At 37.3% G+C, this 21,286-nt stretch overlaps 1 protein-coding gene across 1 annotated transcript in view; it reads left to right on the top strand.

The window, feature by feature from the left end:
- The window catches only part of WDR70 (WD repeat domain 70), a 270,216-nt gene that overhangs the window by 31,928 nt on the left and 217,002 nt on the right, over positions 1-21,286 (top strand). The gene's annotated exons all lie outside the window — the stretch shown is intronic.

Below are 21,286 nucleotides of genomic sequence, written 5' to 3'. Positions count from 1 at the left end.
ATTCTCTCTAGCATTTGGAGACCATTTCAGATGTGATTTCCTTCAAGCAGCCTCTCTGGACGCCAGCTCATGTGCTACTTCGCAGTCTTGTTTTCAGCCTTCTGTAGCAAACTATTTTTCTTGTGAAATCATTACTTTATTCTTATGTTAACTACTGTGCCTCGCCTTTGCAATCCTATGTGATGACCTCAGGTGCAGGGATTTGTATATAAATAGTACAGTAGTTTTTAAAAACCTTTGAAACCTCTAGTACAGTGCCTTTAGTATAGTACAGAGAGTAAATGTTTGTCAATCAGAATTGAATGTGTTTGGTTTTTATAATTGAAAATGTCATTTTATGACATTTGAGAGTATTTTCTATTTTTGGCACATCAATCTCTAATTTTTACGTGGAAAATGGAAGTAGAAATAGAGGACTGAACAGAAGTGGGAGCACGAAAATGCAAATAGACACCTGTTCTTGTAAGAGCCATTATATGTGCCTCGTCCTAAGCTTAAAATTTAGTTACATAATAGTTTATTAATTGTAAGAACTGCCCCACAGTTGAAAGAGATTAATTAGTTAATTTAATTGTGTGGACTAGTAGTCTATACAATTATGAACCTACCTTTTAAATGAGGCAAAAAAAAGTTAAATTTTCTCTTCTTAAAGCAGTCCCACAAAACTTAAAATGTGATTGTTTTGATTGAGGTGTAATTATATAGTAATTTGCACAGATCTTAAGGTTTCAGTATGAACGGTTTTGAGAATTCTATATATATCGGTTGCAGTAGCTATCCTAAACAATATATGGGACATTCCTGCAACCCTAATAGTTCTTTGTGCTCTATTCTAGGCACAGACTTTTAAAAATTGAGTTACTGATAGCACTAGAATTGAAAGGAAAATTACCAGAGAACATGTTGATGGTTTAAGCATACTGTCTGATTGTAATTAATTTTTTAAATATGCATCTTACTTCAGTTGCTGGTTAGTAAGTACTTTAGTGTTACTGTTGAAATCACTGGATTGGAAATGTTAATGTTGTACATCATAATTTCTTTTGATGATAAGCTTGCTTTTCATTTATTTTTCCTTTGATCCATTGTACTTATCTACAGTGGTAATAAAATTGTCCTTTCAAATAGAATGTGAGTGAAAATGGTGTCGCACCATTATAGAACTTTGTCAAACTATACCATCTTTTAAATACTTAGAAGTACATAGTGAGTATTTGAAGGCATGATATCTTGCTTTGAACTGAATAGTGAATAAAAATTCAAGGGAGTCAGGAAAGAGATGAAAAATGATTTTTAAACCATATCTATTACATATGCACAATTCTGATTTTTATTTTAAAGGTAAAGAAGGTTTTAACATAATCAAATGGAATCTTTGGGATTATTGAGGATTTTCATTATCCCTGCTATCCTGTTTCCCGTTACTACAGAAAATTGAAAGTTACATTTTTATGACTGTAACTAAAGGCTAGATGTAACAGTGACTTTTTAGATGTGAGCACCTGTTTTCCATGAACTTTCTCTGACTCCCTGGTTGGCACGTTCTGTGGTGAAGAGTCCAAGTTGGGGCCACCACTGTGCTTCCCTGACTTCTGGTCTGAGGCTTCTCATCCTTTGCCCTTAGTCATTGCCAACCACCTGTATCAGTCAGTCTCTTTCCCTCATGCATAAGGAAAGGTTGAAGAATTGAAAGTGGAAAAAAAACTCTCTTTTAGTTCTCAGGAATTGATTACCATGAGAAATGAAATGATCGATGTAAACATTTAACGTACGGATTGACACATACTAAGTAGTCAGAATTGCTGGATTTTATCATTATTTTCATCATCATTACCAGTGTTTGATTAATGACCAGTTTTAATGCAATTGCAGCTGACTGGAAAGAAAGTTTTTAAAAAACAATATGAGAAAACTTAATAATGTTAACTTCAGAGGAACATTGGTGTTCTTTGAAACAGAAAGCAATTTAATTACACCTGCAAGATTCTGTCAGCAGAGGATGCTAGAAGCTCTATTCCAAAACTTGCATGTGTTCATTACTATTTCCAGACTAATGTGGGAAGGTCTTCATTCTTTAAGATGGGCACTAGAGGGCAATCAAAGCGTTTTGGCTTTTGGCGTGAGTCCCTTTTTTTCAACTCTCCTGTCTAGAGTGGCAGGAAAAAAAAGAATCTTATAAACAGTGCCTTCTAAAAATTGGAACAGGTGAGGTTTAGATTGAGATCAATTACCTTTTTTTGAAGAATAATGTATAAGAATTCTTTATTCTTTTGTGTTTTGTGACAGTAATATATTTAAAGCTTGTTTGTTTTTTATCTTTAAGCCTTTAAAATCAGCAACAGATTCCTATATAGAATAAGGCTTAGTGGCAGGAATTTTAAGGTTAGCTTCTTTATAATTTAAGTCTGTAAGGTCAAATAAGAAGGATTATTTTTCTGTTCACCAGAGTAATCCAGACTTTAAAAAGCACATTTCAGATCTTGTCACTTTCCTGCTTTCTTAGTTACTTTCCTGTCAGTAAGCTCTGCAGTTTCTTCCTATCACATGGTTAGGAAATCCCAGTTCTTGCCTTGCCTTCTAAGGCCCTGCATGACTTGGCCTCTGCAAGTCTCTCTGACTTGATCTCCTTCCACTTCTGTCTTACTCACTTTTCTCTACTCACATTGACTTTTCTGCTTTTCTTTGAACAGCTATGCTTATCCATAACCTCATGTTGTTGTTTAGTCGCTACCCTATGGACTGTAGCCTGCCAAGCTCCTCTGTTCATGGTATTTCCCAGGCAAGAATACTGAAGTGGGTTGCCATTTCCTTCTCCAGGGGATCTTCCCGACCCAGGTATAGAACCCGAGTTTCCTGCTTGATAGGCAGATTCTTTACCACTGAGCCACCAGGGAAGCCATATTCCCTCATAGATATTTTCTATTTTGTCTTTCCTTGAAATAACATTCAGAACTTCACATGACTCCCTCATTTCATTTGGATTTTTTTGTTCAAATGTTACCTCTCTGACTGCCTTATATAAATTCTCTACCTCCATTCCACTACTTTATGGTGCTCCATTATCTGACATTTTTGTTTATTGGTTCATTGTCTTTCTCCTCACAATAATTTAAGTTCCCTGAGGGCAGTAACGTTGGCTCTTTTACTATCCTATCCCCAGAAAAATTTGAGCTGTATGTGACACCTGATAGACACTCATGGAATATTTGTTGAGTGAATGGCCATCTTTGACTCTGGTTATACTCTCTTACCCCTAGACATTTCATGGAATCAAAGCCAACTTATGATCTAGTCACAGTTAACTTTTAGAAACTCAGGAGCAGTGTTCTACTCACACATTTCCAGGCTAGTCCTTCCACAGTTCCCTTGTCAAAGCTGTGCAGACCTTTTTAAGCTCCCATTTCTAGGTTGGCTTTTGTATCCTCTCAGGTGGCTACCAGGAATGGTCCTTTCTGCCTCTAATCAGGGGTTTTTATTTTGTGCACCTGCAATGTGAATGACTCTGCTAGTGTGGACTGTTTATTTTCAGTAATTAGTGTATGATGGGGAAGATGCAGACAATGCAAAGCATAATTAAGAACAATGAGGAAGGCAGAGTACTTTTTAACTGACTGTAGTCTCCTCAGTTACCAGTTGTTTTAACATATAAGTATTCAGCGTTAAATTCTTGTAAACTTCGATCAGTATAAATGAGTAAAAAGTGAATTACAAATCTTGCAGATGTAAAATTTCTTTAAGTCCATGGAAGCGGTGTTAAAGATGTCCCTCATTGAAACCCATTGTCTAATGAAGATCTAGTTAAGTTAGACCAGGTCTTAATTGAAAAAGAGAAAATTGACAAGGATGATATTTGAATATCATGGGATCCTTGGAGAAAATTCATGAAGGTTTTGAATTTTTTTTTTTTTGCAAAAGCAGCCCTCTTAATAATGTTGCCAAAGTTGATCCTATATTGTTTATGGTGCCATTTTATGCTAACTAAATTTTAGTTGGAAAAATTATTCCCTACTTCTCATAAAATAATGCCTGATTTATTTTTGTTGTTTGTAAGATTCAGTGTGTTCTAAGATTTGATGAAGTTATGACAACTTTTGTTAAAGATTAAATAAACTATCTAAAAATTTAAATTTCATTTTAAGATATTTTAATCAAACCTTTTAATGCTCCTCTTTTATGAACATTTAGATATCCCTTTAAATTGACTACTACTCTTGTAATCATGAATAAAAGTTATGTTCTTCCTTGTATTCTTTGTTATTTATTATAGCTATATATTTATCTTCTTAATTCACAGAACCCCTGTTCATTTCTCCAAATACTCTGTTGGACATCTCCTCCTTCCTCAAAATGATTTTTTTCCCCTTTACCCAAGGATTTTTACTATTATCAGTACTTTATGTGAAATAATGAAGTCGTCTTTTTCTGTTCCTCCCTGACTGTCTCTTATAATGCTGTGACTTTTTCACAGTTTATATTTTTGATCTTAGGTTTAGTGGGTTGCATGTTTATACTTTATAGTTCTGTTAATACTACTGTAATTGATCCTTCCAAAGTCCTTCACTTGTTATTTATCTATGTGTAATCTTCCTCTTTTTTATCTTTCGCCTTCATTTTTCTTTTTTTCCAGTTCCTCATCTGTTCCTGCATATGACTTACCTTTTGGCTCTGTTTCACATATATTTCATTTTACTTTAAAATTAAGAAAAAAATTATTTTCAATGTAAAAAAAATTGTTTTCAATAAAAAAATTGTTTTCAATATAATTTCCTCCCTCCCCATTTTAAACTCTCAGTGTATTACTTTAAAGTATTTGAGTTGAAAAGACCCTGATGCTAGGAAAGATTGAGGGCAGGAAGAGAAGGGGCGACAGAGGATGAGATGGTTGGATGGCATCACCCACTCAATGGACGTGGGTGTGGGGGGACTCCGGGAGTTGGTGATGGACAGGGAGGCCTGGCGTGCTGCGGTTCATGGGGTCGCAAAGAGTCGGACACGACTGAGCGACTGAACTGAACTTTTTTTTTAATCGATCTCATTTTGTTTTCTTCTGTCTTTCCTACTAGTAAGCATTCTTAAGAACAAGGGTTATGTAATTATATTTTGCACTTCTATGGATGTTAAAGAAGGTATAAAAACAGACATCAGTTTTTCAGATTAGTAGGTATAAACACAGTATTTGAAAATAAAATACCTCTGTTGATCTTTCACGTCTTCTTTTTATATGGGTAAAAGTGGAATATTTGCATATGTCAATTTTGAAAAAGATTTCTTAGTACTTTTAAAGAATTTTTACAAAATAATTAATATTTACTGAAATTGATTTGTCTTTTAGTAGAATCAGGTACTTGCCTGTTACCAAGATTATGAAGTTTGCATTTGAATACATTTTATATTTTTAAGTGCCAAATTGATAGAATGGCATGAAGGTACACATTAAAAAAGCACCAACAGAATGAACTTAAAAGAAGTTCTCCTGTAGACTTTGATCCTTACTTGAGGGGTGTTTTGTGCATACTCTTGGTGTTGAGTGCTGGAAGTGCAGCTAATTGTGAATTTGAAAGAAGACCAAGACCACATAGTTGATTCACATGGTCTACCAGGCAGCTGTTGGGTGGTAATTTTGCCATTTCACCACTGCTCTCTGTTGGAATCAGGGAGTCTTTATTCACTTTTGCATTCCACAAGGCTTTGAAGACTACAGATGGGTTAAAAAAATTTTTTTTTAATTAAATGAAGGGATTTAATGGCATAGTCTTGATACTTTTTACTGTCATAAAATGTGTTGCTCAGGACTTCCCTGGTAGTCTGGTGGTTAGACTCTGCACTTCCACTGCAGGGAGCCTAAGTTCAATCCCCGGTCAGGGACATTCCATGTGCCAAGCAGTGCAGCCAAAAAAGGGAGGCCCCAACAAACCAGGAATTCACTGTTAAGCCACAGTTCAGTGTCTGCAGTTGCTCTTGTTTGATTTATGATAAAGAGATAAACATATGCTTAAATCTAGAACCCAAAACAGTAGTGCAGTTAGTGGTGGTACTTCCTTTGTGCAGCAACGTTCTAGGTATTAAAGGTGAAATAACTTGTTTAATCCTCCTACTTCTATTATCCTTTTTTGACAGATGAGGAAACTGATACTCAGAGGCACTAACTTACCGAAAGCCACAGTAAACAGTGGAGCCAGTTTTCATATCTAGGGGAATCTACCCCTGAATACTTGACTTCTCTGGTGGCTCAGACAGTAAAGTGTCTGTCTATAATGTGGGAGACCCAGTTCGATCCCTGGGTTGGGAAGATCCCTTGGAGAAGGAAATGGCAACCCATTCTAGTTACTCTTGCCTGGAAAATCCCATGGATGGAGGAGCCTAATAGGCTGCAGTCCGTGGGGTCACTACAAGTTGGACACGACTTCACTTTCGCTTTCACCACTAGTTGTGACCTATTCTGCTCCTCAAGGTCAGCTCTTGTCTGTCTTAGACTTGTCTCATGCCCCATTCGTGCCAACTAGGAACAGGCTTTGAGTATGACTGCTCTTTCATGCATTGCCACACACTTTTTCTTCTGTGTGGACCCTGGTCAGTACTTCCTGCAGCTCCATTCTCTTGGTAGTCTATGTAAGCAGTGACCCTGTGGGTGACATTGTGACAGACCTGTCTCTATCCGTGAAGAACCATTTCGTTTTTCAGGATCCAACTTTTCTCCTTGTGAAAGGAGAGTGTTTTGTCCTTTTAAAAGCATTCACTGACATTTGAATACCTCCTTCTTTGTGCTACTTGTGTGGTACCAGCATATTCCTCTGTTATTTAAAAATTTTTGTAATAGCTTTATTGAGATGTAATTAATACCCTAAAATTCATAATTTTCAGATACATAATTTAGTGATTTTTAGTATAACCATAGAGTTGTGCAACTATCACCACTATCCAATTTTAAAACATTTTTATCCTTCTAAAAAGTCACCTTGTAGCCTTTTACTTTCACTCCCTATCCCCCCTCCACTAGTGGGCCTCCAGCTGTTGGCAACAACTAATCTACTTTCTGTCTCTATGGACCTGCCTATTTTGGACATTTCATACCAATGGACTAATATAATAAGCGGTCTTTTGGGACTGATTTCTTTCACTTAACATAAAGTTTTCAAGATTCATCCTTGTTATATAGCATGTACTTCATTCCTTTTTATTGCCAAATAAAGCTCTATTATATGGACCTATCACATTTTAAAAAGATGCATTCATTAGTTGGTGGACATCAGATGTTTATACTTTTTGGCTATTATGAATAATATTACTATGAATATTTGTCTAGAAGTACTTATATGGATGTGTGTTTTGGGGTTTTTTGGGATGTGTATCTAGGAGTGGAATTGCTAGGTCATATGATAATTCCATGTTTAACAGGAACTGCCAAACTGTTTTTCAAACTAGTTATGCCATTTTACAATCCTATCTGTAGTCTATGAGGGTTCAGTTTCTCTATATCCTCACCAACACGTAACTGTCTTTTTGGTTATAACCATCCTAGTGGATGTGATGTGGTATCTCATTGTGGTTTTGATTTTATTTCCCTAAAGAGTAATGATGTTGAACAGTTTCATGTGCTTATCAGCCATTGGTATGTCCTATTTGCAAAAAGATCTCTTCAGATCTTCTGCCTGTTTTATTTGGGTTATTTGTCTATTTTTTATTAAGTTATATGGGTTCTTTATGTATTCTGGACACAAATTCCTTCTCAGATATATGTTTTGCAAATATTTTCTTTTGTTCTGTGGGTTGCTCTGTTACCTTCTTTGATCGTGTACTTTCAAGTATAGTAATTTAAAATTTTGGTGAAGTCTGAGTTTATCTGTTTTTTCTGTTGTTGCTTGTGCTTTTGGTGTCATACGGCCTAACCCAAGGTTGTGAAGATTTACTCCTATGTTTATTTGTTTGTTTTTTTTCTGAGTTTTATAGTTTTAGTTCTTACATTTAGGTCGTTGGTACATACGGAGTTAATTTTTTTATATGATTTGACATAGCTGCTGCTGCTGCTGCTACTGCTAAGTCACTTCAGTCGTGTCCAACTCTGTGCGACCCCATAGACAGCAGCCCACCAGGCTCCCCGGTCCCTGGGATTCTCCAGGCAAGAACACTGGAGTGGGTTGCCATTTCCTTCTCCAGTGCATGAAAGTGAAAAGTGAAAGTGAAGTCGCTCAGTTGTGTCTGACTCTTAGTGACCCCATGAGCCCACCAGGTTCCTCCATCCATGGGATTTTCCAGGCAAGAGTACTGGAGTGGGGTGCCATTGCCTTCTCCAAATTTGACATAGGACACTCTTCAATTATTGTACTTGTCACAACTGTGATAAAATGATCATTGTTGTGATAGTTATTTCTTTACAAGTGTGCACTTTCTATAGTTTCTGAGCTCTATGAAGACAGTGCCTATGTCTTCCTTCTTAGGGGATTCCTGGTGTTTAGCAGAGTACCTGGCACTTGGGCTTTATTAGGTATTTCTTATAGTAATTCTGCCTGTGGCTTTGGATGTTTTATCTTGAAGGAACAGAGAAAAAATTTTAAGAGTAGATACAGAATATAGATAGTTAATACATACGTCATATTTTAGAAAGGATGGATAAGCATACTATAATAAATTCAAACCCTGATTGTCTATTTTTTCTCATGGATTTCATGTTTATTTTCTTTAAATAGACTGTCATTGCTAGGCAATTTATATCTTTAGTTAGAATGAATATGTTTGAGCAGGTACTGTCTGTCAGACACTGTGCTAAGTACTAAAGATGCAAATAAAATAAGGCTTAGCACCTGTCATCAAAGATTTTACATACTAGAAAAGAGATAGGAAGTAAACAGTCTACTTCTCTTTAACTGGAAATGCCCAAGAGCAATTTAAAATCTTTTGTTGTAGTAGTGCTGTGGAAAATAGGATGAAGTATTTGTGTCTGTTCCATATTTGATGGGATGAATAGGGTGTATAATTGCTAGTGCAAGAATTATAGAATGAATATGAGAACCTATATAGATTGGCTTTTGGGATGTCTTTAATTTTCATTACCTTTTACAGTTGTATGCAAAGTTACATTAAATCAGATATGGTATCAGTGTTGGGTTTTCAAGAGAGCTATGTAGAGAAGGATTAAGATATATTTTTTTATCAGTACCAGGTAAATTTGATGAAAACTTATTATGTCTCAGGTTTCTTTTATTTTCCTAAGTAAGTTAATTCTAGTTTGACTGATACCTTGATATTATTTGTAGTTAAAATTAGTACCATCTGTGTATCTTTCAGTTCAGTTCAGTCACTCAGTCGTGTCCGACTCTTTGTGACCCCATGAATCGCAGCACGCCAGGCCTCCCTGTCCATCACCAACTGCCAGAGTTTACCCAAACCCATGTCCGTTGAGTTGGTGATGCCATCCAACTGTCTCATCCTCTGTCATCCCCTTCTCCTCCTGCCCTCAATCTTTCCCAACATCAGGGTCTTTTCCAATGAGTCAGCTCTTCACATCAGGTGGCCAAAGGATTGGAGTTTCAGCTTCAACATCAGTCCTTCCAGTGAATATTCAGGACTGATCTCCTTTAGGATGGACTGGTTGGATCTCCTTGCAGTCCAAGGGACTCTCAAGAGTCTTCTCCAACACCACAGTTCAAAAAAGCATCAATTCTTCTGCGCTCAGCTTTCTTTATAGTCCAACTCTCACATCCATACATGACTACTGGAAAAACCATAGCCTTGACTAGACGAACCTTTGTTGGCAAAGTAATGTCTCTGCTTTTTAATATGCTGTCTCGGTTGGTCATAACTTTCCTTCCAAGGAGTAAGCATCTTTTAATTTCATGGCTGCAGTCACCATCTGCAGTGGTTTTGGAGCCCCCCAAAATAAAGTCAGCCACTGTTTCCCTATCTATTCACCATGAAGTGATGGGACTGGATGCCATGATCTTAGTTTTCTGAATGTTGAGCTTTAAGCCAACTTTTTCACTCTCTTCTTTCACTTTCATCAAGAGGCTCTTTAGTTCTTCTTCACTTTCTGCCATAAGGGTGGTGTCATCTGCATATCTGAGATTATTGATATTTCTCCCGGCTATCTTGATTCCAGCTTGTGCTTCCTCCAGCCCAGCGTTTCTCATGATGTACTCTGCATTTAAGTTAAATAAGCAGGGTGACAATATACAGCCTTGACATACTCCTTTTCCTATTTGGAACCAGTCTGTTCCATGTCCAGTTCTAACTGTTGCTTCCTGACCTGCATACAGATTTCTCCAGAGGCAGGTCAGGTGGTCTGGTATTCCCATCTCTTGAAGAATTTTCCACAGTTTATTGTGACCCACCCAGTCAAAGGCTTTGGCATAGTCAATAAAGCAGAAATAGATGTTTTTCTGGAACTCTCTTGCTTTTTTGATGATCCAGCGGATGTTGGCAATATGATCTCTGGTTCCTCTGCCTTTTCTAAAACCAGCTTGAACATCTGGAAGTTCACGGTTCACATATTGCTGAAGCCTGGCTTGGAGAATTTTGAGCATGACTTTGCTAGTGTGTGAGATGAGTGCAGTTGTGCGATAGTTTGAGCATTCTTTGGCATTGCCTTTCTTAGGGATTGGAATGAAAACTGTATATCTTTAAATATAAAAAGATTGCCCAAGGAATAACTCATTTTTTATAAAAGACAGTTATGAAATCATAAATGTAGCTAACAATACTACAGTATATAACCCATGTTGAACTAGTTTTGCACTACATATCTAAGATTATGAAATGTGTTTAACCTTTTCTATCTCATGGTAGTTTATACCTGGTGTCAAATGATTTCTCAAATAAGTATTTTTAGGATAGAACCTTTATGGCCCCAGGCTTGTACTAATGTCTTTCTTATAATGGGCTTGCAGTTGTAAAGTGTTTTGGTATATTAACTCTTTGTCGTTGTATTCTGTGAAGCTCACAGGGCGAGTATTACTACAGAGGAGGCAGTATGTCATAATGATTACATGTACACACTTTGGGACCAGATTTCTAAGTTCAAATTTCCACTTAGTCACTTACCACTTATGTGACCTTGGACAAATTACTTAACCTCTCTTTGCCTCAGTTTCCTCATCAAATGAGGTGAAAATAGGACCAAAGTTATTGCTAAGATTAAATGACTTTGTATATATGTGGTGCCTTGAGCAGTGCTTGGTCATAGTATGCATGTATATGCTCCCTGTTACTATTATTATTTATATCCAGTAGATGGTTAAGGAAATAGAGGCTCTATGAAGGAGGGATTTTTTTTTATTCCTACCACTAGTAAGTAACAGAAATGAGATTCCTATTCCTATTTTTGCCTTGACTCTTTAAAACAATAGGATTTTTATTATTAAGTAACTGTTGAATGAATGTTTGTATGAATTGGGGGAAAAAAATCCTATTTACTTGCAGTTTGGAAGATTGAATTATAGAGTAGGAGTTTTGCTAATTTGAAAGTTAAATTTGACTTCTAAGATTTTCCAGTCAAAGAGAAAGATAAATGCTATATGATATCAGTTCTATGTGGAATCTAAAAAGTAAAACAAATGAATGGGTATGCAAAAGAGAAACAGAGATATAGAAAATCAACTTGTGGTACCAAAGGACAGAGAGAAAAGGGAGGGGCAAACAAGAGGTATTAGAGTAACAAATACAAGTGCTGTATATAAAATAGACAAGATTTTACTGTATGGCACAGAGAATTATAGCTATTATCTTGTAATAATCTATAATGGAGTATAATCTGTAGAAGTACTAAATCACTATGTGTGTGCTCAGTTGCTTAGTCATGTCCTGTTTTTTGTGACCCCAAGGATGGTAGCCATCCAGGCTTCTCTGTCCGTGGAATTCTTCAGGCAAGAATACTGGAGTGGGTAGCCATTCCCTTCTCCAGGGGACCTTCCCGACTCAGGGATCAAACTTGGATCTCCTGCTTTGCAGGTGGATTCTTTACCATCTGATCCACCAGGGAGGCCCCAGATATTGGCATTATCAAGCCACAAATCACGGAATGCCTGGGAAATCCTATGGACAGAGGAGCCTGGTGGGCTACAGTCCATGGAGTTACAAAGGGTTTGTACGACTTTGCAACTGGGCACACACACATGATGAGAACATTTAAGCTCTACTCTTTAGCAAGTTTCACGTATACAGCAGAGTGTTATTAACTGTAGTTACCATGCTGCAAATTTAATCCTTAGAAGTTACTTATCTTATAACTAAAAAGTCTATACCCTTTGACCAGAAACTTCTTTAAAAACATTAGTTTTTCAAATTTAACCTGCAGGAACATTCTACTAATAAAGAAAATTTCTAAAACAAATTATGTGATGCTCTGAGAAGTTACAGTTTTGACCAAAAGTGTTAGAGAGACATTGAGGGTTCTCTTCTTACCCTCAATCTTTCCCAGCATCAGGGTCCTTTCCAGTGAGTCGGCTCTTTGCATCTGGTGGCCAAATTACTGGAGGTTCAGCTTCAGCATCAGTCCTTCCAATGAATATTCAGGACTGATTTCCTTTAGGATTGACTGGTTCGATCTCCTTGCAGTCCATGGTACTCTCAAGAGTCTTCTCCAGCACCACATTTCAAAAGCATCAATTCTTTGGCACTCAGCCTTCTTTATGGTCCAACTCTCACATCCACACATGACTACTGGAAAAACCATAGCTTTGACTATACTGATCTTTGTTGGCAGAGTGATGTGTCTGCTTTTTAATACACTGTCTAGGTTTGTTATAACTTTTCTTCCAAGGAACAAGCGTCTTTTAATTTCATGGCTGCAGTCACGGTCTGAAATATTCATAAAATTTTAGAGAATGTTAGGAAATGATAGAGTATATGTTCACGATAGCTTTGAAAATAGATATCATTTGATATAAATTCTGTTGGCTAATTACCTGCCATTGTTGTATGATAAATAAACATAGAGTATTTGTCATCTTTGTGTTTATTGCTAATGTCATTTTTTTTTTCATTTTTTTTAATGTGACTTCTGATAAAATAAGAATGAACTATCCTTTTTAAGTTTCTCAGCCCTACAAGTACAAAAAGTTATTTAATAATGTACTTTTAAGTCATGTTACTAAGAAGTGTTCTCTAAGATTACAGCTTGCAATAGGGCATAGATGGTTTGAAAGTAATTGAGAAGTGGTTTGGGAATACTGCTAATTGAAGGATTGGAACCAGCTGTGAGATTTAGGTAGGAAATTGTCTTTCCTTCCTGCAGTATTTTAAACATGTAGCTTTACATTTTTGGAGGAAGATTGTAAGTATTTGATAAATGATTTATTTTGAAGCTTACCTAGCATTTGTTAGCATATTGAAAAGTACTCCAGCTTAATAGTATGCCTCACTTAATCTTTTTTGGTTTGCTTATGTGTGTTGTATATAGTATAAGTTCTTTTTTTGTTTGTTTTGGTAAATTACACATAATAGGAAATTTGCAGTCTTAACCATTTTTAGATGTACAGCCCAGCAGTGTTACATTGTTGTGTGGCCAATCTGCAAAACTTTTTCATTTTTGCAAAACAATCTCTAAACCCATTAAATGACATCTATTTCCATCTCTCCCCCAACCCTGGCAACCACTGTTCTGTTTCTGTTAAATTGACTACTCTAGATACCTCAGATAAGTGCAGTTATATTAATTTGACTACTCTAGATACCTCAGATAAGTACAAGTTATACAGTATTTCTCTTTTCCTGAGTTGCTTATTTCACTTAGCATAATGTCCTCCAGGTTCATCCGTCTTGTACCATGTGTCAGAATTTCCTTCCTTTTTAAGACTGAATAATATTCTTACCTATATATGTATATATACATATATAGGTATTTTTGTTATTTCTTCATGAAAAATATGTTATGAAATATAAAAAGATGAAAATATGAAAAATGTAAAAATAAGAAAAATATGAAATTCCTTCATATTTTTGTTATTCCTTCATCCATAGATGGAAATTTGAGTTCCTCCCACCCTTTGACTATTGTGAATAAAGCTGCTTGGAACATACATGTACAAATGCTGCTTTTCAATTATTTTGCATATATATGCTGGTGGAATAGCTGAATCGTATGGGAGTTCTTGTTTAAATTCTTTGAGGAACTACTGTGCTGTTTTCCATAGCAACTGCACCATTTCCCTCCAGTAATTGATGCTTTTGAACTGTGGTGTTGGAGAAGACTCTTGAGAGCCCCTTGGACTGCAAGGAGATCCAACCAGTCCATCCTAAAGGAGATCAGTCCTGGGTGTTCATTGGAAGGACTGATGCTGAAGCTGAAACTCCAATCCTTTGGCCACCTGATGCAAAGAGCTGACTCATTTGCAAAGACCCTGATGCTGGGAGGGATTGAGGGCAGGAGGAGAAGGGGATGACAGAGGATTAGATGGCAGGATGGCATCACTGACTCGATGGACATGAGTTTGAGTAAGCTCCAGGAGTTGGTGATGGACAGGGAGGCCTGGTGTGCTGCGATTCATGGGGTTGCAAAGAGTCGGACGTGATTGAGTGACTGAACTGAACTGAACTGAATGTATGTGTTCCAGTTTCTGTCCATCCTTGCTAACACTTCTTTAGTTTTTCTTTCTTTTTTCCCATTAAATATTAGTATTGCATTGATTGTGAAGTGGTATCTCATTGTGGTTTTGATTTGGATTTGCCTAAGGATTAGTGATACTGAATATCTTCTCATATGCTTCTTTGGAAAAAATAACTATTCAACTCCTTTGCCATATTTTGAAATGGGTTTTTTGTTGTTGTTGTTGTTGAGTCATAGAAATTTTTAATTTGTTCTCAATATTAATACCATATCAGATATGTGCATTGCAAATATTTTCTCCCATTCTGTATGTTGCCTTTTCACTGTGTTAATTGTCTCTTTTGATACCTTGGTGATTTTTTTTGAAATCTCAAATCTTGTTATATTACTCTACGTGGCTCAGAGCTTAAATTTCAGATTCTTGGCATTGTATACAGTTTGGCTGATAACTGACTGGGCTAACTAACTTTCTGGGTTAACAGTAACTAACACACACACACACACACACACCTTTTACACAACTTTCTGGGTTAACAGTAACTAACACACACACACACACACACACACACCTTTTACACAACTTTCTGGGTTAACAGTAACTAACACACACACACACACACCTTTTACACACACACACACACCCCTTTTCACACACACACACACACACACCCCTTTTCCCTTTTTCTTGCCCGGAAATTTAAACTCCAGCCAGGTAAAACTATTTGCAGCTGAGAAAGTGTCAAGATTCACCTTATTCTATCCTAGATGTCCTCTGCTTTTACCTAGAGAACTTCTGTTTTTCCAAAGGCATCTCAGACATCTCTTTCATGAAACCTTTTCTAATCACTCTCTACTTTCCCAGGCACATGGGATTCCTCGGCGCAATGGAATTGAGTGCTAAACCCTATGTATCCTTCTGCCATAGCCTCCGAAAGATTTTAGTTTGCTTATTTGTTTACCTATTTGTTTTATTTTGTTAGATTGACAGTTCTTTGTGAGCAAACTCTTTGTTATTGGTCTTTTTGTCTTTAACTTAGTTCCTGGTATGTTGTATATGATTAAACACTCATAAATGTTGTTAAGTGAATGTGTGATTAGTAAGTGAAAGAGTAAATGAATTAATTCCAAGAGTTACAACAGAATGGACTCTAATTCTAGTTGCTTGTGATAATCCAAGCTAGGTTTCAACAGTACATGAAACTGGAACTTCCAGATGTACAAGCTGGATTTAGGAAAAGCAGAGTAACCAGCGATCAAATTGCCAACATCCACTGGATCATAGAAAAAGCAAGAGAATTCCAGAAAAACGTCTACGTCTGCTTCATTGACTACACTAAAGCCTTTGACTATGTGGATCACAATAAACTGGAAAATTCTTCAAGAGATGGGAATACCAGACCACCTTACCTGCCTCATGTGAATCCTGTTTGCAGGTCAAGAAGCAACAGTTAGAACTGGACATGGAATAATGGACTGGTTGCAAATTGGGAAAGGAGTATGTCAAGGCTGTATATTGTCACCCTGCTTATTTAACTTAAATGCAGAGTACATCATGCGAAATGTTGGACTGGATGAAGCACAAGCTGGAATCAAGATTTCAGGGAGAAATAACAATAGCCTCAGACATGCAGATGACACCACCCTTATGGGAGAAAGCGAAGAAGAACTAAAGAGCCTCTTGATGAAAATGAAAGAAGAGAGTGAAAAATCTGGCTTAAAACTTAACATTCAGAAAACTAATATGGCATCCAGTTCCATCACTTCATGGCAAATAGATGGGGCAACAATGGAAATATAGTGACGGACTTTATGTTCCTGGACTCCAGGGCAACAGTGGAAACAGTGACAGACTTTATGTTCCTGGACTCCAAAATCACTCTGGACAGTGGCTGCAGCCATGAAATTAAAAGATGCTTGTTCCTTGGAAGAAAAGCTATGACCAACCTAGGCAGTGTATTAAAAAGCAGAGACATCACTTTGCCGACAAAAGTCTCTATGGCGAAAACTATGGTTTTTCATGTATGGATGTAATCGTGTATGGATGTGAGAGTTTTACCATAAAGAAAGCTGAGCACTGAAGAATTGATGCTTTCAAATTGAGGTGTTGGAGAAGACTCTTGGAAGTCCCCTGCACTTCAAGGAGAGCCAACCAGTCAATCCTAAAGGAAATCAGTCCTGAATATTCGCTGGAATGATGAGTGCTGAAGCTGAAGCTGCAATACTTTAGCCACCTGATAAAAAGAACTGGGAAAGACCCTGAGAAAAAATTGAAGGCAGGGAAAAAAATTGAAGGCAGGAGGAGGAGGGGACAACAGATGATGAGATGGTTGGATGGCATCACTGACTCAATGGACATAAATTTGAGCAAGCTCCGGGAGTTGGTGAAGGACAGGAAAGCCTGGCATGCTGCATTTCATGGGGTCACAAAGAGTCAGACATGACTGAGTGACTAAACAGCAAACAACAACAATGGTACTACCCTGGTAACTATTTCCAGAGTGGTTTCTGGGAGAAAGTAACACTCATTTTCAAGCTCCTTTATGGAAATCTCCATTTTCTGCCTCAACTACTAGCTGCTTTGTGGTAGACATTTATTACTGAGGAGACTTTTTTTATTTTGGCTCAAAGTACTATACATATCTAACTTTTAAAATTTATGACAAATTTATTCCAGAAAGGTTATTAATGATTTTCAGTTCTTTTGAAAACACTGTAAGGATGTATGTACATCAGATGGAATTGCTCATGTTATTCCAGATATGTTTGCTATCGTTGTTCTTATTGAGGTAAACGAAAGAGCCTGGGAAATAATCCTTTGGTTGGCATTTAAAATCAAACCAAAACAGAAACTGATATCTTTTCCCATCTTCCATTAAGAGTGTAGCTCTTGTTATGAATTTTGGCAATAAATGACTTCATTGAGGTCTTGTAGTTTATGATGTCCTCTGGCAGGGAAATCTTGAAAATGTTTTACTGTTATAGCAAATTTCACACTAAGCCATATTTCAAAAAGTCATTAGTAAAAGTTCTGGACAAAGAACAGTCACCATCAAGTGGTATGCTACCAAAAGATGGATTGCTACTATTTTAGATGATTTAGTTGTGCCAATTATATGGGCTTTTTATGAGTTATGTCCTACATGATTTCCAGTAAAACTTTGATTATAAATGTAAACAATATTTATTTAAATATTTAATTTACTCCTAATGTAAATACTAAGTTGTTCTGTGTTCTTGTAAGTTTTTTCTTTAAATGTCAAAAATTGTCTATATATAGGCACATTCTGCATTGAATTCAGTGGAATAATTTTCATCCTTCCTTTTGGTGACAGTGTTTCTCTTTCCTGAGTGATAAAATAGTCATTGGTTATGAAATGATAGTGTAATAGATTCTTCTCTAAGTAAAACATTTGAACTGTTCTCCTGTTTCTTGTAAGAGTATTCAGCACCTTTACATGAGTTTTTATTACTTACAAATATTGTCAGCTGCAGAGGAAGCAGTGGTTTACATAATTAATGTAGAGGTAGTCCAGAATTCATTTGTTCAACTTTTACATTATTTTGAGATTTGTGTTGGAATATTGGTATCTCTGAGATTGGTGTGTGTAGGACTTTCCAAGAGATAGGGAACCATACTGTAATATCTTTGTCTTGAAATAAACTGCAAACTCCCCTGCACTTCCTTGGGTTATTGTGAGGTCAGTGTTTTTGTGCAGTGCCTCTGGGTTCCTGATCTCCTTTACTGATCTGTGGTGCTAATGAACTATAGCCACTTTCAGAGGCAAACAAGTCTAAAACAAAATTGCCTTTATTTCTCCATACTTGCAACTTTATATGTGCTTTTTTAGTCTGGGACAGGACTTCTTCAAAGGTTTTTACTTCTTCAAAGGTTTTTACTTTTGGAAAATTGTCAGTTATCTTTGACTGTCACTCAGCAGACTCACCTGATGGATAGCACCTACCTGTTCTTCTTTATGGACATAAACACTAATGTTTGAGGTAAATTAAAGATTACCTAATGTGATTTACAAGGTAGACATTGTAACAGCCATTAATTCACTCTAAAAACTTTTGTGCGCCTGCCATATACCAAGTGTTTTATAGATTAGGGAACTAGAGACAATATGTGTGTGTGTTTGTGTGTGACCTCACAGTCTTTGAGAAGTATCTCTTTTGCAGTTTGGTTAGGGAATGGTGTGGAGAGAGAGAGGTCAAAAACTACAGTGTATTATGATAGGTTCTGTGGGGCTTCCCAGGTGGCTCAGTGGGTATAGAATCCACCTGCAATGCAGGAAATGCATGCTGACATGGGTTTGATCCCTGAATTGGGAAGATCCCCGGGAGGAGGATATGGCAACCCACTCCTGTATTCTTGCCTGGAGAATCCCGTAGACAGAGGAGCCTGGTGGGCTGCAGTCCATGGGGTCACCAAGAGTCGGACACGACTGAAGCGATTGAGCATGCACACACGAGACAAGGTGAGGTTGTTACGGGAGTACAGTATTCTTGCCTGGAGAATCCCCATGAACAGAGGAGCCTGGCGGGAAACAGTCCATGAGATAGCAAGGAGTTGGACACGACTGAGTGACTAAGCGTAGCACAGCGCAGAAGGGTCATTTAACTCAGAGTTTGAAATCTTGAGAAATGCTTTCAGGAGTAGGTCACATCTGAATTGAGTCTTAAAGGGTGAGTAGAAATTAGCCAAATAAAGAGGAGGAGAAGCCTAGAAATAGACTAATATGACCAGAGAGACAGGAGCTATGGCTTAGAATAAATGCTGGCTGTCACTTATTGAGCACCTACTTTGTGCCAGACTCTGTATTATGACCTTTAAAACACTTACTTCACAATAACCTAAGGGGCAGATGTTATCCTCTTTGCAAATAAGGAAACCGAGAGTCGTTACTCTTCTGAGGTTATGACAGGGTTAATGAGTATTAGAGCTTGATTTTAAAACCCTAGATTTTCTGGCTTTTTGTCAAGGCTGATTCCTCCCAGGAAGGAACATTTTTCAAGGTGGAGGAAATAGTTATGAAGTTATCATGCTGATGAAAGGTCAGATGTGCAGGTTAAGGTCTGTGAAGTACCCTGGGGTATTAATAGTATTTATTCATTCAAGAAATATTTACTAAGAGTCCCTTAAGTGCTAAAAACTCTGCTAGGCATTAGGAATTAAATGACAAATGCTTAAATGGTAGAGGTAGAAGCTGAAAGAAAGTAGAGGCACTGAGTGTAAATGTAGTGTGAGGAAAGAAAAGATAAAAGATAATGATACAGCAGTAAACATAGGGGGAAATTAGTGTGTCCGTGTTTTAATATGGGAAGTACTTTGATTATTCACATGCTGAGAAGAAAGAGCCATAGTAGGGGAAAGATTTAAGATAAACTAGAATGAACTGGTGATTGATTGGTTCATCTGTGATCCTGAAGAATGAGGGAAGTCAGAAACCAAAATCTATAGATTGCACATGTTTAATTAAGTAGATTGCAAGATAGTCCTAACATGAATTTGTAATGACTGTAGAATTTTAGTATAGTTACCCTACACTTGGATAATGGAGACTTGATTAAACAATGAAACCTCTTACATAAATGATCACTGTGACCTCTTATGTCTGGTTTATGTATCCATTGTCTCTGTTCCTCCATTGATCTGTCCATACCCTTTCTAACTCTGCATGGAAGCATGCAGAGTTATTGGTGTTTCCCTTTTGGGAGGGGAGATGAGTAGAGGCTGTGTCTAATGCCACTTAGAATCTGGTATAATCTCACTTTAATAAAGGCTTTTTGAATTGATCAATCACTGAATTCCATATTTGTACCATTTGAATATTAGTTTTTTGTTTGTTCATCTTTTATGGGTTAAAAGGTATATATCCTGTGCAAATTCTAAGACAAATGTGTTTTCTATTATAAGTTAAGTTCATAAATACTTTAAGGTATGCCCAAGTACCAATGAAAAGAGGACTTTAAGAATTTTCTGTATGGAGAGGATCTTAAAGTTTCATACAACCTAAAGAATTTCTTCAGTTCAGTTCAGTCGCTCAGTTGTGTCCGACTCTTTGCGACCCCATGAATCTCAGCATGCCAGGCCTCCCTGTCCATCACAAACTCCCGGAGTTTACTCAAACTCATGCCCATCGAGTCGGTGATGCCATCCAGCCATCTCATCCTCTGTCGTCCCCTTCTCCTCCTGCCCCCAATCCCTCCCAGCATCAGGGTCTTTTCAAATGAGTCACCTCTTCGCATGAGGTGGCCAAAGTATTGGAGTTTCAGCTTCAGCATCAGCCCTTCCAATGAACACCCAGGACTGATCTCCTTCATGATGGACTGGTTGGATCTCCTTGCAGTCCAAGGGACTCTCAAGAGTCTTCTCCAAACCACAGTTCAAAAGCATCATTTTTTTGGTGCTCAGCTTTCTTTATAGTCCAACTCTCACATCCATACCTGACCACTGGAAAAACCATAGCCTTGACTAGACGGACTTTTGTTGGCAACGTAATGTCTCTGCTTTTTAATATGCTGTCTCGGTTGGTCATAACTTTCCTTCCAAGGAGTAAACGTCTTTTAATTTCATGGCTGCAATCACCATCTGCAGTGGTTTTGGAGCCCCCCAAAATAAAGTCAGCCACTGTTTCTCCATCTATTCACCATGAAGTGATGGGACTGGATGCCATGATCTTAGTTTTCTGAATGTTGATCTTTAAGTCAACTTTTTCACTCTCCTCTTTCACTTTCATCAAGAGGCTC

This window comes from Cervus elaphus, chromosome 25, assembly GCF_910594005.1.
Source record: "Cervus elaphus chromosome 25, mCerEla1.1, whole genome shotgun sequence".
Classification (NCBI taxonomy): domain Eukaryota; kingdom Metazoa; phylum Chordata; class Mammalia; order Artiodactyla; family Cervidae; genus Cervus; species Cervus elaphus.
The sequence above is the reverse complement of the archived record's forward strand: the minus strand, read 5'-3'. Positions and strand labels throughout refer to the sequence as shown.